Genomic DNA, 18,943 nt, shown 5'->3' with positions numbered 1-18,943 from the left:
AGCCATTTAAGTTCGTTTCAAGTCCTAAAACAACATTTTACTATATTATACAATTTTTGCAATTTTTGTTTTATTTGTTTTTTATTTAATTTTGTTTTGATAAAGGCCCATTGGAGTTTCTTTATTTTATGTATAAGACATTTGGCATGACCATAAGGATTATCTTTCATTATATTAAAATTCAGAGTTTTATTTTCTCTTTCTGGTGGATTTCAGAGCATATCTGACAGGTTTTGCACTTGCAACCATGTATTTTATCATATGTTTAGCACTTGATATTCCCACAGGTCATTGCAAAACAGTGAGTCAGACTTTTTGGACGATTCTCTTTTCGAAGAGGTATAACATGATTCACTCTGATATCAAACGCAAAACTTGTGCAAATCGTGTCGAACTGGCGCGCAACTTCTCCTTCGATATACACAGGCAACCCTCCTACATTAATTACAATATAAATGGTAAGTGTCCATTGGAAACAATTATATAGATATATATATATATATATATATATAGAGAGAGAGAGAGAAAGAGAGAAAGAGAGAGAGAGAGAGAGAGAGAGAGAGAGAGAGAGAGAGAGAGATCAAATTACACCCGAAGAGTTACACTACGAGTTACACTCGCTCAACAACTTAATTTTGATTATTTAAAAAAAAAATCAATCGTTGGATTGAAACATACTATCATATTGATACCTATAAAGTTTGAGATTAATCTATAATGATTTACTATATCATTGAATTACATCTAAATTTACATTATATGAAAGTTCATTTTGACGTTAATCTTTGAATATCTTGATGGTATAGTAAGTTATTATAGATTATTTTTAAATTTTATAGGTATGATATATATGATATTATGTTTCTATCCAACGATTAATTTTTAAAAAAATTGATTCGAAAAAAATGAAGTTAATATGTTTCCCTTACTTGCTCAACAATTGGCCACATCCGTTAACGCACTTCTCCAACCATATGGTATCAAAATTTAAATTTGACTGCTTTACCAACCACACTTTTGTGAAAACTCTTTCTCTTTCCTTCCATCGTTTGCAATTCTTCCACAATATCTTCATCTTTAACAATCACTTCTCTTTTTGTACTATGTATCTTGCTTCGCCTTCTCAACTAAATAAACGACCAATCTATAAAGAACTTCCTCTTTATCATCTATTTTGTTTATTTTTTTCTTCATTTTGATACTAAAACTCAACTTAGGTTATGGATGATTTGTCGGTGTTGGTTCGTAGTGGGCGACGAACTATTCTGAAACAGGATTAGTTTCAACTTTCTCTTTTTTCTTTTGATGTTGTTTATATGTGCATATTTTAGGGTTTCTTACTGTGGAATTTAAAGTTTGAGTGGTAAGTCCTTCTGATTGATAACTAAAACAACAGGTAATGCTTAGTTTGGATTGACTTTGTGAGATTTAATTTTAAGTTGTATTTGAACTTTGTAGATGAACATATGATTGTAAGAAAACAACTTAAAAGAAAACAGATTGATTAGCATGTAAACATTTTTGACAAATTATCAGCACCGACGTTATTAGATTTTTCATTTTGAAACATGTTTTGTTGGCAATTAATATTTTTAGGTACTAATTTGATACATAATTCATTTTGTGTTTTGTTGGCTTTTGCGAAGTAAGATGGTTTATGTCCTATGAGACTACTCTTTCTGATAGAGATTCGGTTCGTAAGTTTGTTGTTTAACGGTGTTTACTACTGTATGTGTATAATGGAATTTATGGTAAAGATTTGTTTTCATGTTTGGGAATGGTTTGTTTTAGTATTGTGGCATCTCCGGGATTAAACAAGTTGCATGCAAAGTGTTCGATGAAAGTTCCAAACCAATGATTTTCTTAGTTTTTCTGTTTCAGATTTGTGGTTGTTGATGTTTTATCATATTAAATTTAACGGTGTCAACTTGAAATTATCTATCAAGTTATTGTTTTCGTCAACCATGTTGAATATTGCGATCTTTCAATTTCATGTTCATTTCAGTTTTCTCTGTATTTATTTAGGTTGTGTTCCTGGAGGATATGTGGATCCATGTCAGTAACGATCCGAATTGCAGCAGATGATGTAAGTGGTTAAGCAGTATTTATTATGCAGTATTTACCTTGTCGACCATGTTAAGTCAAGATTCAATAAAGAACTTTATTTTTGATGAACACGAATCTCTAAATAACAAGAATGCAAAGATGAGTTGTTAAAGTTAAAATATCAAGGATCAAGGCTTTGGAATCAAGCTTGCACTTCAAGAAGGTATAATGACTATACTTACATTCTCTAAAGTCTTAGATGCTCAAGAAATCAACCAACCATTACATAGACCATTCATGATAATAACAAACATTTGCAAAATCTTTTGTTCAAGTTTTACAGTGGGTAAATCGATTTACCATAACATGAAATCGATTTGCCACTGTCTTAAAACATTTCCAGAAGCAAAAATTAACTTTTTGCACTATGGAAATCGATTTACCTAAAGAGGAAATCGATTTCCCACTGTTTGTTTTTGAAATTTTGTTAACGTTACATGCATGAAATCGATTTCATGCTAAGGGAAATCGATTTCCCCTATACGTTTTTTTGAAAAACAGCAGCATTTCATAGCACCTTTCCACATACCTTTTCATTGAAACATTTCCTTTAATCTTGGCAATTGTTCATGATTAATCTACAGAAACTTGTGATATTTCAAGGGGTGTTATGAACATCTATATATACTCAAAATTTCAAATTCATTCGCCACCTCTTCCAATCAAAAAAACTCTTAGAAATTTTCAGAATTTCACATTGTTATTCTTCAATCATTGTCAAGATATTTTCTACACACTTTCATGTCATCCAAACTAGAAAATACTTGAGCAATCTATTACTTTAAGAATTGTGAAATATTGTCATTGGAAGGGAAGATCAATCAAGTGATTGATACATTGTTCTACTATTCAAACTCTTATACAAAATCAAATACTTATTGTATTCTTGTTATCCAGGATTGTTGGAAACAAGTTAGTAGAAAGGAAAGGATTGTTTTCTTGTTCTACTTGGTTAATTGTTCTTGTTGTCCAGGATTGTTGGAAGCAAGAAAGTCATTAAGAGAGGATTTTTCTCTTAATATACTTAGTGAAAATCCAAGAGGATTGTTCTTGGTGGTTTTGTTAGAAGATTGTAGGAGGAGTCTTGTACAAAGATCTAACAATAGTGAAATCTCTTTAATGTTGAAAGGGGACTGGGGTACTCTCGAATTATAAGGGGAACCAGTATACATCATTGTGTTCTTTACTTTTCTGCATTTACCGCTTTCACAAATTCAAACCATAAAAGAAAGAAATATATGTATAAACTCTTGCACCAAATCAGAAAAATAAGTACAAGTATTCAAAAACCGGATAAATCTTCAAAGTCCTAATTCACCCCTTTAAGGCGCACTCAATAAACTTACAATTGGCATCAGAGCAAGTTATAGGTAACTTGTTCCTAAAGATCCAGAATGGCTTCCGCAAATCAAAATCCTGTTTTCAAAAATGGTGGTAGTAACAACAAGCCTCCATTGTTTTGTGGCGAATACTTTGACTTTTGGAAAATCCGAATGAAGGCTCACTTATAAGCACAAAGAGAAGAAGTATGGGAAGCAGTCCAAAATGGTCCCTTTGTTCCTACAACTGTTGTCGATGGCGTTGAATCAACAAAGCTTAAAGTTTCATGGAATGATGATGATAATAAAAAAGTCCTCTATGATAAAAAGGCAATCAATCTTCTTCAAGGTGCACTTAGTATGGATGAATTCTTTTGTGTCTCGGCATGCATAACGACAAAAGAAATATGGGATACTTTAGTCGAAACTCATGAAGGAACCGTTGAAGTTAAGAGATCTCGTTTAAATACTTTAAGTTAAGAATATGAATTATTCAGAATGCAGCCCAGAGAACCAATCCTTGATTTACAAAAAAGATTCGTTCACTTAATAAATCATTTGAGTGCTCTTGGAAAGAAAGTCTCTACCGAGGAACAAAATCTAAAGGTGCTTAGATATTTAACAAGAGAATGGCAACCGAAAGTAACAGCGATATCCGAGAAAAAGAATCTATAAAAAATGACCTCCACAACCTTGTCCGGTAAACTTCAAGAATATGAAACAGAACTCGGAAGACTTGAAACACATGAAATTCAAGTAAAAGATTCAAAAGACATTGCCTTAAAGACAAGAGTCAAACATCATGATAACAATCAAGAGGATGAATCCACTAGTGAAGAAGATAATGAGTTTATTAAAATGTTTGAAAAATTTCTAAGAAAAGAAAGGAAAAAGGAGATCATTAAAGAGGAAGCACCAACAAGGAAGGTTAAATGCTTTGAATATGGAGAAAAAGGACATGTCAAAAGTGAATGCCCTACACTTGAAAACAAGAATAAATACTTCAAGAGAAATACAGATAAAAAATCAAAGAGAGCATATATAGCATGGGAAGACAATGAAGTAAGTTCATCATCCGATTCCAAAAGCAAAGAATATACAAATCTGGCATTGATGGCCTCACACCATTCTGATGATGAAGACAATGAGGTTAGTAACGAATTTACTATCTAAAAATGATGCACAAGGTGCTATAGATGAATTGTTAAATGAATGCAAAAAATTATATAAAACTATAACATCTCAAGAAAAACAAATTTTGTCCTTAGAAGAGAAAGTAGAAACAATTAAAAAGGAACTCAAGGATGAAAAAGAAAAGATGATTAATGATCAAAAAGAAAAACTTGTGTGTAAGAATTGTGAATCATTGTCTTTTCAAATTGTTAAATTTAAGAGAGTTCTTTCATTCATCTTAAATACATTGTTCATTCAAAATTCGAGAGCTTTGTTCAAGGTCATTACTTCAAGTTTCGATTTAAGATTCAATACATTTCCAAGTTCATAATGCAAAAACATTTTTGTTTCACATTATTTCAAGGATGTTCCATCATTTCCATTCAAGAATTACATAAAAAGGATCATTCCAAGTTTTAAGGTCATCTAAAGAAATTCGTGATTTAAGAATATCCAAATTTCATTCAAATTCAAGTCCATTTCTTTTTATACCATTTCTTCTTACACCACTGGTTCATGAAACAAAGAACAAATGGTGGAATTAACAAATTCAGCAATACAACTCAAAAGGTCAAAAGCCCAAGTCAAGTGGAATTAGCAAAATTCAACAAAAACTATTCAAAAAGTTCAAAAGCCCGAGTCAAGTGGAATTAGCAAATTTCAACAAAGCAATTCAAAAGTTCAGAAATCCAAGTCAAAATTCAAGTATGGACACAAAGAGAAGTCATCTAAAGTTGTCCCTACAAAAAAAAAAGAAGAAAAAGAGAAAAATAAGGAAGTAAAAAACCTGTATCATAAAGTCTTTGACCTAGTGACTAACTCTTGCTTTAATCCTCAAGACCAAACTTCTGTCCATAATCTGCAAAACCAAAAAAGAGATAAAGTAAAGTGTTGTCCTACACGGTACAACATTACATAAAAAGAGAAAAGAAGGAGTGAAAATTGGTACTTTGATCTTGAGCAAGGTGGAGTTCAACTGCATTATGATAGGCACCGTTCAATTTATTTCACAAACGATCAGGTGTATCATGCGAGGACCAAGCATATTGATGCGTAAAGATCTTCATGTGGAAGTTCAACATCACTCTATTAATCCAATACATCACTCAAATAAATATTATAATTTCAATTAAAAGAAATAATTAAAAATTGGGGTGTTACAGTAAGGATCTTCATGTGGAAATTCAACATATTCGTATTGCCTTAAGAGGCGACATTAATCTTCTTGTGGAAGATTATAGTGTTCACATATTACCTTTAGAGGTGGAAATTATCTTTCTGTGGAAGTTCAGCGTAATCATGTATTGCCTTTAGAGGTGGCAGGGATCTTCCTATGGAAGTCTAACATGTTCTTATTGACTTAACATGCAACAACGATTTTCTCGTAGAATTCCACCGTGTTCGTATATTGCCTTTATAAGCGACAAGGACCTTCATGTGAGAGTCCAACATGCATGGTACTCAAATCAAAAGTCCCCCTTCTAATAATCATTTAAAAGTTCACATATAGGTGGATAATATGCCCCCTCAAAAATTTACAAATAGTTCAACTGTAAAAATATTCTAAACAAACAAAATTCTAAGTCATGGGTACGAGTCTTCCATCCAACTCCAATAGCTTATATGCTCCCGGTGGGAGATTCTATAATATGTGGAACAAACTTTCCTAATTGGGTTGCAACTTTCTCAGTTGAGCGAGCATGCCCATTTGTCGTAGTACCAGGTCGCCTTCTTGCATTACCTTATAGTAGTATCTTTTAGCCATTATTTGTTTAGCGACAAACTTTTTCTGTTATGATTTTGGTGATAGCCTCCGCCTATAATTCTAATGGAAAGTTAACATTGCAATATTTAACATTGTAATATAAGTGTCATTTTTTATCCAAAACTATGCAATACTGTCCTGCTATATTATTCTGTTGTGTTAAAAAAACCAACAGAGAAAGTTCCGTAGATGTTTCTATAGAAGGTTCAAATATTGCAAACTATGAGTTTTTTCCGTAGATATACCCGCGAAAACAAAATATCTAGGTTCTTTTCTTGGATATACATACGAAAAGTTTTGTGCCAGAAAATGGGTGGTCCATATTCACCTAGGTTTTCTATAAATTTGGGGTTTCTTGTGTTGTCTTTCACACAAACACAAAAATGTCTCTATATGATGTCAACATTCGTTGGTATGTCGCAAGGGTCTCACACTCTGACGGTAGAACACCAGGGCAGACGTTCAAACACAACGATTACACCTCGCTCGATGATATCATTGGCGAAATCCGCTATCGCCTACCTTATGGAGACAAACGAAATGTTGTGAAACTCGAGTATCGTTCACCTTCAGTTGACAGCGGAGGGAACGCCGTTTATAACAACTTTGAGCTCAAGAACCGAGAGGATGTTTTGGCGATATGGCGAATGTATTACAACTTCGAAGAGAAAATCCCGCTCGAGTTCGTAGCAACAGTTCAAAGAACAGTCGAGCAAATTCTAGAGACGTGCAAGCGTCCACGTAGCTATTGAAATGTAATATTTAATTTATAGTTGAAATCATTAATGTAATGCCGATTTTAATCTATAAATGTTTTTTTTTATCGTCGTTATTTTGTATCTGACTTATTTACGTTGATATACATACAGACATATTCCGTAGATGCACCTACAGAACGTTTTCACGCTAAGTAAATAAAAGTACTTCCAGAGATTTATTTTATTTTCGAAAGCAGATGGGCAACTTTAAGCCCACATAATACCTAATAACCCCATGAAATGTTATAGGAGATTCTTTTAATAATACATTATATTTATTTATTTATACATAACTAAAATGAAATGGAGTATGTGTTAGTAAATCAACCATTAGTGCATTGTTGGCTTGAACATAGTTAGTTACGTGGCAACAAGTCCAGGAACTAAAATAAAACACTTTACCAAAACACAATCAGAGGGAAAAAATGGATAAACGTTTCGTCTTCCTACTGCTGCTGAGATTTTTTAGTGCGTTATGATTTTGATAACTGGAGCAGCAATCTCTATGTTTTGAAGAAGATGTTTTGGAGAGGGAGACGATCTGAGTTCCCTTTTTTACTGTTTCCATTTCCACTTGCAAAGCTTTGTAAACCGCCGCATCAACACCAAACAAGAAGCTTCCATCATCTATGAACCAAGCAAGGTAAACAATGTCATTCTTTTCTCAATAAATCTTTTTTTCGTAAAAATTTGCAAATGATTTTTTGGTTCTGTAGCAAAAACATGATTGAAGAAAAAAGGGTTTTGAGTCTGTCAGACAGTAGAACCAAGACACACTCTAACCGGAAACACGACACGGCGGAAACGTCTGACAATGACACGTCGACACCGATAATAATTTTTAGAAAAATAATAAATTAAATGTAATAAAAGTGTCATATAGGTTTCGGATTAAATGTAATCACAAGTGTTATTATAGGTTTCGGGGACACTGACACACCTTTTTTGAAGTGTCGGTGCTACATAACTCTAAAATGTTTCAACTATTGATGAAACCTCTCTGCCAAAAATGATTGATAAAAAAGTTAAAATCTTATGTATCAAGATTCAAATGCCTTTTTGATGTTAATTTTAAGGAATATAGGTATGTAGTTTTCAATGCTATATGCTCCAGTTAAGCACCACTAGGCTAGAATAGAATTGAGGTTTGGAAAGATCATGTAGTTTTCATAAGAGAAGCTGTTGCTTTTTTATAGTCTAAGAGAAATCTGTTGTTTGGCAGTGCTCAATTTATATACTCTATCCATGACTACCTTCTTTCATTGGTGTTTTTGATGAAATATGTCAAGCCTAACTGTTTACGGTGCATGCATAACACTAAGGTAAATCCTCTTTGTCTTCCACAGGATTGTTTTGTATGCTATAGGCTATAGCCGTAGTAGATTTTGACAATGAAAATGGTGAGATTTTTAAAGATGGAACAAATCAATTAGCTTAATACAACTCCTCTGTTGCAAGGTGAGTCATGTGCTGTATTTGCATTGAAATTCAATTGTTGCTATACTTTAGTAATTAAAGGTAGGAATCAAGTGAGATTTGAAGTCCCACATTGTCTACTTCATAAAACAAGCTATGCAGCTTATATATAAAATGTAAGCACCTCTATTGCTATCAACTACGGAGCCGTGTGATGATGACATAGCGAACTATTCTTTCGCCTTTTACTAAAGAATACCGTGTCAGCGTCACAATTAGCGGCATACGCCAGTTTTTGGAAGAGTCCTCTTCATTGAGGGTTCTGCAAATTTAGTTCAAGTATATCAGTATTACATAGGACTCTGCAATTTCACTCGAGTTTTTTAAATCAATCTCAATACTTTTAACATAATTTTAACTATTCTGAACATATTTGTCACTATTCTGGATTCACTATCAGCTAAACATTTAAGGACCTCTTGTTGCTTTAAAAGTGGGAAAATCATATTCAAATCACTTTGCATATTCAAATAAGTTTTCATATGCAAACATTAGACAAATGGAATAATAGGAGATACTCTTAGACACACTTTTGATATTTTCCCCTTAATAACATGTGAACTTGATAATTGACTAGTTTCTAAACACTATTTACTTTTTATACTCTAAGTGAAATCCAGTGATTGGATAAAACCTTTGAAACACCAAAATTTCCCTTATGTCCTTGATTCTTTAAACTGAGTACTACTGCAAAGGGATTCATTCAATCCCACGAGAAAACTAATAGTTGCATCTTCTTCCTAGAGTTTCTTTAAACATTCAATCCCACGAGAAAACTAATAGTTGCATCTTCTTCCTAGAATTTCTTTAAACTGTTGAACTCTTCACTATTCAACAATGCGAACACAGTCTCCTTGCGAGAATCGTGCCTCGAGATCCTTGCAAGCCGCTGCAGCAACATCCATATATAGACCACATGCTTCATGATAGATAGAGAGACCTAATTTTTCGATCCTGGTATGCACAAGATTGTTGCATCTTTGCCGGGCCTCATAACTAGGATTGAAACGATTTGGCAACAATGCAAATAAGTTCAAAAACCTGTTTTTCTTCTTCATGATACCCTCACACTTTTATGACGAGTACTGTTTGTTTCATCTTTCATTGGTATTTTGTTTTTCTGAATAAAGTATGTCATGTCTAACTGTTTATATGGCATGCATAACCTGTTGTCTTGCGTCTGTACACTAAGGTAAAGCCTCTTTGTCTTCTACAGGATTCTTTTGAATGCTATAGGCATGGTATATTTTGATCAAGAAAATGGTGATGTCGCTGAAGACTCGCTTAAATAAAAGATGGAATATACCGTTTAGCTCAATACAACACCTCTGTTGCAAGGTGAGTTCTTATTCATGTGCTATGTTTGCGTTGAAATTCAATTGTCTTGGTGCTGATTCTTTTCATCGGAACAAAATATCTTTGGTAGTTGGGCTATTTTTCTACTGTAATGTTATTTTTTGCTGTATAATATTTGCTTGTCTTAGCTGTACTTTCTAGTCCCACATTGCTAAAGTGAGGAATTAGATAAGTTTGAAGTTATATATAAAGGAAGCTTATTCTATATTTGATTTTATCTTTGCGCTTGGGGCAATGACGCAGCTAGTGAGGTTCTAACCGAGGCGCGTCTATTGCTGGTTGAAAACTATTTCCAAACCCCCTCTTAGGCTTGGGTTCAACTCAAGCCTTTGAGAATTTCTGGAAGGACTCCCCTTTGGGGTAAAGTCCTACAATTTTAGTTCAATGTTTGAATTTGTTTTAAGAAGCAAACTCACTTTGTTCTCCTTTTAAGTATTTATTAGTTTTTCAATTTATTTAAACAATCTATTTTGTTCTCCTCCACTGCTTTTTCCAGACTAATAACTTTAACTAAAACAAAATAAAAACTGATATATGAATGATAAGATTTGATCTCAGTTAATTTCATAACAAGAGCAAAGATGTACATATAAATAATTGTTTAAAAATGAGGATAAAGGAAAAATGAGGAGATATACATAATTTATCTATGGGAAAAGCTAACATGTGCCCCAAGGGCACAAGTTAATGAGATATTTATAGAAATATTCTCTTGGAACGCGTGCATTCAATATATTGAAACTTTAAATATGACTCTATTGCATTTAATTACATTTAACTTTTTCTAATTATAGTATCCTTAACATGTGCCCTTAGGGCACACGTTAGAATGACCCTTTATCTATTTGGATCCCAATGGAGGTGGCAAATGTGTATAAATTATTGATCCACCAAGTTATACATACTACTCAAGCACTAAATCTTGGGAACAACTACGACTTAGTTTTGGTTTAAAAATGACGGTTATCTTTCTGAATAAATGCTGTTAAGAGTTACACTTAAATGATATTTTTTCCTTTAATGCTACTTTGAATGAATCTATATCATGTTATCTTTGTCCCACATCGGAATTGTTAGAGTGAATAGTATGGAACATGGGGTATAAAGAACAAGTGGGTGATTCGTTGAAACATACTTACCTGGATGGGGTCAATGGATGATCAATAAGGTCCATGGCCTAGGCAAGTGACCTCCATTGCACTTAGGAGGGGTGCTAGCCTAAGGTCTACCCAAGTGGTGGAGCCTACATCATAATTTGTTGCTGTGGGGGTCTGCGTTCGCGCGGCCCCTTCCCAATTGAGTTTAATGTTTCTGTTAAAATTCTAAATCACTATATAGTTATTGGGATTTTGGATCCCTTAATTTTTTGTCTCAGAATAAATATTTTTCCGTTAGTAAAATGATTAAGTGTATGTTCTTCTCCAAAAAAGAAAAATGATTAAGTGTATGTTAAGAACCCTAAAAGGACATGTTGTAATATAAGTTTAACTGTTTATAGTAAATGCATGTAACACTAAGGTAAATCCTTCTACAGGATTGTTTGGTATGCTATAGCCAGAGTAGATTTTGATGATCATGAAAATGGTGAGATTTTTTAAGATGGAAAGATCAACTAGCTCAATACACAGCTTCTCTGTGGCAAGGTAACTTATTACTCTTTGTTGTTTCATGTGATATATTTGCAGTGAAATTAAATTTTCGCTAGACTAGGATACTTTAGTTATTTAATGTTCAAATGAGTGGATAACAAACTAAAGTCCCATATTGTCTACTGCGTAAAAGGAACTAATCTACTCACATATAGCGAACTATTCTTCCGCCTATTACTAAAGAATATCGTGTCAGCGTCATAATTAGCGGCATAGGCTTGTTTTTGGAAGAGTCCTCAATTTGAGGGCTCTGCAATAATAGTTCAATTTTAGCTCTATATTTTTAATATTTCCAAAAAGTAGAGTCCTCTTCTTTGTATATTTCCTTAGCATTTTGTTGCAAAACCAAAAATGTATTACCATCTAGTTTAGTAAATCCAGCTGATATATTCTAAAGTGGTAGTAACTAGAATTATGAACCATTTTCATTGTATCATCTATATTTTCATTAAAAAAAGGAACTATTCTACTTTTATTCTATGGTTAATATTTTACAATTTACACTTGATATCGACTTATGTCTATACAAAAAATTTTAATCCTCAGCAGATCCTTAAAATTTGGATGCTACCAAACGCCTAAATACACTTTCTAAGCCTTTCTCTAGCCCTTCAACTTCACTCTCCAAAGCTTCAAAACTTTCATGTGCAGCTTGCATCTTGGTAGCAAAAAATCACATACTAGCATGACCAACGAATGAATGGAAAAAATATCAAAATATGGCTTCGCCCAGGCTCGAACTGGGGACCTTCAGTGTGTTAGACTGACGTGATAACCAACTACACCACGAAACCACATGTTCTTTAATTTGCAATATTCCTTTTACTATCCGTAATAAATGAATAAACCAAACAAAGCAGCACTAATGATGTTACCATTTCAACAAGCTGGGGCCACCTTATCATGATTTGTAAGATTATATAGGTCACATTGTTAATATGTTTCTAAAGTACTTTTATTTATTTAGCGGTAGTTCATTTCCTTAATCAATCTTAAGTTGTCATATGGAGATTTTCATTAAAAATTGCATGGTTTTTACAAAGAATTTTCTTGGAAGAGAAACCATAACAGTACTTGGAGTTCAAATACGTCGATGGGGCAAATGAAGTTTAGGTTAAAAAGGTTAAGAGTTCTTCAAGCTTATTTAGTAACATTTGTGGATGAGAAGATTTCTGAGGAAGTAATGGAGTTGTCTTCTTCCCACGGTGAAATCTGATGTTTGGCAGTAGCTCAGTCTTTATACTCTATGTGCTTTACACATTTTGGTGAGGGTGTTGTATATCTTCTTTCATTGGTGTTTATATTAAATATGTTAAGTCTAACTATTTACCATACATGCATAACACTAAGGTAAATCCTCTTGGTTTTCTACAGGGTTGTTTTGTATGCTATAGCCATGGTAAATTTTGATGATGAAAATGGTGAGGTTTTTATAGATGGAACAGATCAATTAGCTCAATACAACTCCTTTGTTGCAAGGTGAGTTAGTACTTTGTTGTTTCTTGTGCTCTATTAGCAATAAAATTCAATTATCACTAGACTCGGATACGTTTGTTATTTAAGGTAGTGTTAAGTGAGTGGATAACAAACTGAAGTCCCGTATTGTCTACTATGTAAAATAAACTAAACTAGTCACATACAAACTATGCGGCTTATATATAAAATGTAAGGACCTCTACTACTGTAAACTACGGAGCCGTGTGATGATGACATAGCGAACTATTCTTTCGCCTTTTACTAAAGAATACCGTGTCAGCAACACAATTAGCGGCATATGCTAGTTTTTGGAAGAGTCCTCAATTTGAGGGCTCCTCAATAATAGTTCCTATTTGGCTCTATATTTTTAATATTTCAATAAAACTAGATGTATCATATTTCCCTGTGGTGTATTTTCTAACATTTTGAGCACTTGATGATGTTATGACCAGCTTTTCGTGTCTCTTTCATGTCTCTCCTATTTGATGGAGTATGCTAGCTTTTATATAAGCCAAGAGGTGCTTAAAAACTAAGCTAGAAGCATTTATGTCTTTGTTGAAACTTTGATTTTTAAATATTAAAAATCTTTGAATATTTGACTAAGTCTTGCTCTTCTTCACTTCTCTTGCCTTGTACTTCATTTTGCTGCAGAAAATTGAAGATTCCTTGATGAGTCATGCTTAAGATTTAAGCTATGCATTATCCTTCCATTTTCCTTTTTCAATTTAATCTTAAATATGATAAAATTAAATCAAAAATGGAACAAAAATGATGTGGGCTTTGTCTTGGTCGTGGGAGGCCCTTTACATCATGGTAGACATGTTTGGATCATGAAAACTTGGCCCCATTTGGAAAAAATACATTTTTGATCAATGTTGGTTTCATGCATTTTCCCAAAATTTAGCCAACTTCAACAAGGTGTAAATCCCTCAATATTTATCATATGAGAGAGATCTTGCACTTTTTGGAAACCTCAAAGAGTCCTCTAACCAATGTCTTTGGTCTCATGTCAAAATGATTTTCCATGCTCCTTGTGTGTCCTTTTGAAAAAAGTGTCTTTTTGTTGACTTTGAAAATGACCTGTAATGTCTTGATTCATATTTTTCAAATGGTGAATCAAATGTCCATGGGACCAATTGCATTTGAAAGATAATTGAATTTCCTTCAAAATGAGCTTTGGTTAGAATTTTTTGGATGAAGGATGAGAGAGTTATGACCAGTCAAAGTTCAGTTGACTTTTTAGGAGAAAACCCTAGTTTTGAAACTTAGGGTTTTGTTGATTTTTGATCTTTCCTTGATGAATTATGATCATCCAATGATCAAATGATGAATCCTTTGACAAAATATGGATGTTGACAAAAAATTTCATTTTTGACTGTCTGTTGACTTTTTGGTCAACCGGGTCGTCTATTGATTGTTTGAGCTGCTGACTGTGTGTCTGAGCGAATTGAAGTTTGAAAATTTGTATGGTGGTACTTTGAGATATATGGAGGTCCATGAAATCCATTTGAAGTCTCAAAAACTTGTTCTCCTGAAAAAAACAAGAAACCCTAGTCAGGGACTGTTTGTGTAGGAGACAGTTAAGCGTACCTGATTTTTTGTGCAGTGCTGAGTCTCTGCTAATCATGTGATATTCAGAAGACTTCTAGAACAAAAAAATCTTGGAATTCTAAATTGCAAAAGATTGATTTGATTGATGGTACAAAACACGGAGAATTGCACTGTCAGCGGTTTGACTGTCAACTGACTGTTCAGGCATGTAGCAGTTAAAGTGAAAAATCAGTCAAAGTTAATATTTTTGTTGTTTTTGTTTTTTTGTTTTAGTGATGAGAGTTGATTTACATGACTTGTTAAAAAGCACAGACATACTAAATAACTAATATTTACTGTATGCGAGCAAAATTACCGATAATAACCCTGAAAATCATTTAATGCACAGAAAAATAAATATTTAACTGGCAGAAAACACACAAAATATTATCTGGATAATTAATCAATAATGTGACAAATAGTACGACATTTAATACTGACAGTACAAATATTACATACTATAATGAACAGTACGACGAGTAAACGGTACATTAAGAAATAAGAGATACGGCAAACTTTAAGAATGATGATTAACAACCCATGCTACAAACAATAACATGTAGATGATTGGGAGTGTCAACATCCCAGGTCCACATTTTTCCGGGCTATGTAGACAGAAGAAAGACATGATTACCACCACAACGGTGATGACCATAAGAAAACACGTTTCTATCCGCTTCGCCATTTTGTCGGGGGAAGAAGAGAGAATGAATATGAAGTAGAAATTAGAGAGATGAATTAGAATTTGATGTGAGATTTTATGGAAAAAATGAGAGGTATTTATAGAATGGAAAGAAGGATAGATACGTTGGGGAATGAAGTGATTCCGTACAAAAGGAAAATTTGAGTGGAAGTAAGATTTGAAAGAAAGTGTATGATAGTGTTGGAAAAAAGAGAGATGTGTAGAATAAAGTTAGGATTTGATTTTTTGAAAAAGAGATTTGAAAAGAAAGGAAAAGATGTTGAAAATAATGGAATATAGTACAAAAATTAGTGGGAAACAAAAGATAATAATTTACTTGTTACCAGTACAGTCTGAATCCCCGGACTCTGTGCCTGCAAAAGATTTAGTTCTGTACCAATTGCGTCAGTACTATTTATCTGTACATAAATATCAAATAAATAGCGTGTATGAAGTAATAAACAGTAATTTGCATTTGCGTAAGAATAAATCCAACAGCGAGCCACAATTTTTTAATTTTTTTTTTGCGTTTATAATACATTATTCATCTTAAGATTTGAATTACCGATGCGGACGCACGAGTCTTCTACTAGTTAAGTTAAAAATGGTAAAGAAATTTTTGTCAAACTTTTGAAATAAAACCATCCAAACAAAAGTCATTTAACTTCAAATCTAATGTTAATTAAATCAAATAGATTCAAATCTCATTTATATTGCTCACTCAATAAAAAAATTCACAAGGCTTGACAAACTAAATCATCCTCATCCAATATTGTACACCCATATTTGGTTTTAAAATCTTCCTAAATTCTTCAGCATTTTCCAAGCTGCCAGAAGGAATCAGACCAACATGGCTCTAACACTTAAAATTACAAATGTAACTTTGATAATGTTAATCCAAACATAATATACAAACCTTAATTTAAAAAAAAAGAAAGAAAGAAAAAATCAGCACACAAAAACTAATGTGCCTTATGTTTGTATTACTTAACATAAAATACACTCAAATTATGCTGAGAGCAGTTTGTAAAACCCTACCAACACTGCAGACAACCTTTGAAAGAGAGTCAATTGGCTTGTTACCTACTATGGTCTAATGAACCATCATATTTTGAGTGATAAACCGATTTGTTTAGCTAACATTATTTTATGGTAAGGTATTTGCATAAGATGAGCAATCAAGATGCAACAAACCTAAAATGCAGAAAAGGAGGAATAAATGTTAAGGCTTTCACAATGTCAAGGCTTTCACAATTGTAGCTGCGTAGTCAAGAGCTAATTACAAAGAACTAATTGCTTGATGTAAAGTCAAGAGCCTTAACCTTAAACACAAATTTAATTGCGCTGCCATATAAAATTCAAACAATGCAAGTAAACATTTAACACAAATAATTAGTGACAATTGTTTGTAGCTTCCAGCTTTTCTAAAAGGGGAGAGAGAGAAAGGAAGTAAATGACCCTCTTGAATTTACTACTTCCAGCTTTAGCTACAAAAACTGAGATGTAAACTAAAATTACAAAACTTAGAAGTAAACTGTAAAAATAAGATAATACCTACCTTGTTGCAACCAGAGACTAAATCCTGAAGAGTTTTCTTCTTTCTCTTTTAATTTGTTAGTGTCCACCGATATTTCATTAGAAAACTAAGTTAATAAATCAAATTGCATGATATTCATTAGAAAATTAAGTTAATAAATCAAATTGCATAATATTCGAATAAGATTTGATAATAAAATTAGAGAATGTTATTTTGAATATAGAAATTTAAGAATGAAACGAAAGTAACTAGATTGTATGAAATGTTGAAATTTTAAAATTCAAGGATCTTCTTAGAAAATAATGAGAGTGAAGATTTTTTTAACCTTATCTAAACACAATTATGGAGAAAAACGTGTCACAATGTTAATATCCATTATATTACCATTAAACACTATGAAACCAATAGAATTAATCACTTTTTCTTGGAACAAAAACAAAGCACTTTACCAAAACAATGAATGAAAGAAGAAAATAAATAAAGCACTTTACCAAAACAATGAATGAAAGAAGAAAATAAATAAAGCAAAAACACATGAAACGTTTCGGTTTTCCTCCTCCGTATAGTGTTTTGGGTATGATGAAAAAACATGACAAAAAAGGTTTTGAGTCTGTCAGAACACCGTGTGACCACCCCAGTTAGTAGAACCAACCGAGAACGGTCATCTACAGCTGAGATGATGACCACAACATGCAGATCATCCTGGCTGTTAATCACGCTCTGATCACACGGTCGTGATTCATCCACCAGACTTATGTTCCTGTCTCCTTTGAAATCAAGGACACAGTAGTACGATCCTATAGAACAGATCCTGTTCAAGTAAGGTCGTGCTCATCCGTGCTTAATCTGAAGTATATAAATGTTTAAGATTTTAGGCACTTCAACGATGTGGGAGTAGTATAATAGTTTTTGTTGAAACTCTAGCTTTGTTTATGTTAAAAATGCTTGATAAAGAACACTTTTTCACCTCAGAACTCAGTTCTGCCTTGGATGGACATACTATCTACGCAAAGCTAAATTAGCAGATAGTATGTGTTAGGTTTTAGGTCTACCGATGGTGCATATCTAGTAAATGAATACCAAATTATCTGCATGCGTTCACTTTCAATTGAGCTGTGAATAGCTGATTAGTGAGCTAGTTATCAACTATGAACCGACCACATAATACTTTATTTTTTAGGAACAGAAGCCATAGCAGAACTTGGAGTTCAAAGACATCGACGGGAGTCTCATGTACACGCGAACAAGAGTTTGGTCAATGCGCAAGATTCTCTCACTTAAGGAAAAAAATTAAAATTGATGGAGTTCTTTAAGCATGTTCAGCAGCACATGGTTGATAATGAGGATGAGAGATACGGAGAGCCATTTTGTTAGTTTCTTGGAGAAAATCGGGTTGCTGTCAAAGATAAAATGGTAATTACCATTTCTAATTCCTAGTGAGAATTGATTACTTAATATTTTATATGTATCTGTTTGTTTAATTTCTGCACAGAAGCTTATGAAATTGAATTTCGGTTGCGATTTATCTTATTATTGTATGTTTGTGCAAATGTGTTAGTCTTGAGATGATTTCGTAACTTTACAGACCATTGTTGGTTTGATTTATAGATGATAATGATTTCTTATCTGATTGCTATTTGCTCTATTCATTTGCCATGCTAACAATTACCAGGACAAAAGTATGGGAGGTACAATTTCGCTTGGTGCTGAAATTTGCGGCTTCTAGTTTTGGCTTTCGTTTACATTCACTTATGGAACAACAGGGAGACCATGGAAGAAAAGATCTAATGCGTTCTCTTGTGAGATTCCAGAACTGCAATATGGTTATACATACTTCATCTATTTGGATCCTAATGGAGGTGGCAAATGTGAGTGGTGTGTATATACAACTCCAGCACTAAGTCTTGTGAACAAATACGTCGTAGTTTAGATTTAAATGATGATTATCTTTCACAAAAAGTGGTGTCACAGTTATACTTGTATGGTATTTTTTCCTTTTCTGCTATGGAATGAATCAATATCGTTTTATGTTAGCCCCGCATTGGAATTGTTAGAG

General features: G+C 33.2%; 1 long non-coding RNA gene and 6 other non-coding genes across 7 annotated transcripts; 5 read left to right on the top strand and 2 right to left on the bottom strand.

Moving 5' to 3' along the window:
- Positions 1–7,490: 7,490 nt before the first annotated feature.
- LOC131651981 (uncharacterized) lies at positions 7,491–12,446 on the top strand. The gene is made up of 3 exons (XR_009298531.1): positions 7,491–7,764; positions 8,468–9,935; positions 11,488–12,446. It is a non-coding gene; the product is annotated as an uncharacterized LOC131651981 (long non-coding RNA).
- Positions 8,743–8,859, top strand: LOC131654238 (U5 spliceosomal RNA). Its single transcript, XR_009299283.1, has one exon. It is a non-coding gene; the product is annotated as a U5 spliceosomal RNA (small nuclear RNA).
- LOC131654224 (U4 spliceosomal RNA) lies at positions 10,170–10,321 on the top strand. Its single transcript, XR_009299272.1, has one exon. It is a non-coding gene; the product is annotated as a U4 spliceosomal RNA (small nuclear RNA).
- LOC131654215 (U1 spliceosomal RNA) lies at positions 11,085–11,245 on the top strand. The gene has a single exon (XR_009299264.1). It is a non-coding gene; the product is annotated as a U1 spliceosomal RNA (small nuclear RNA).
- On the bottom strand, positions 12,323–12,396 carry TRNAV-AAC (transfer RNA valine (anticodon AAC)). Its single transcript has one exon. It is a non-coding gene; the product is annotated as a tRNA-Val (tRNA).
- Positions 12,447–13,296: 850 nt separating the features above from the next.
- Positions 13,297–13,412, top strand: LOC131654252 (U5 spliceosomal RNA). The gene has a single exon (XR_009299297.1). It is a non-coding gene; the product is annotated as a U5 spliceosomal RNA (small nuclear RNA).
- A 4,082-nt stretch (positions 13,413–17,494) lies between these two features.
- LOC131654514 (small nucleolar RNA U3) lies at positions 17,495–17,716 on the bottom strand. Its single transcript, XR_009299538.1, has one exon. It is a non-coding gene; the product is annotated as a small nucleolar RNA U3 (small nucleolar RNA).
- Positions 17,717–18,943: the final 1,227 nt, after the last annotated feature.

The sequence above is a fragment of the Vicia villosa genome, linkage group LG2 (genome assembly GCF_029867415.1).
Source record: "Vicia villosa cultivar HV-30 ecotype Madison, WI linkage group LG2, Vvil1.0, whole genome shotgun sequence".
In the NCBI taxonomy this organism is placed as follows: domain Eukaryota; kingdom Viridiplantae; phylum Streptophyta; class Magnoliopsida; order Fabales; family Fabaceae; genus Vicia; species Vicia villosa.
Note: the sequence above shows the minus strand (reverse complement) of the source record. Positions and strands in the feature narration are given on the sequence as shown.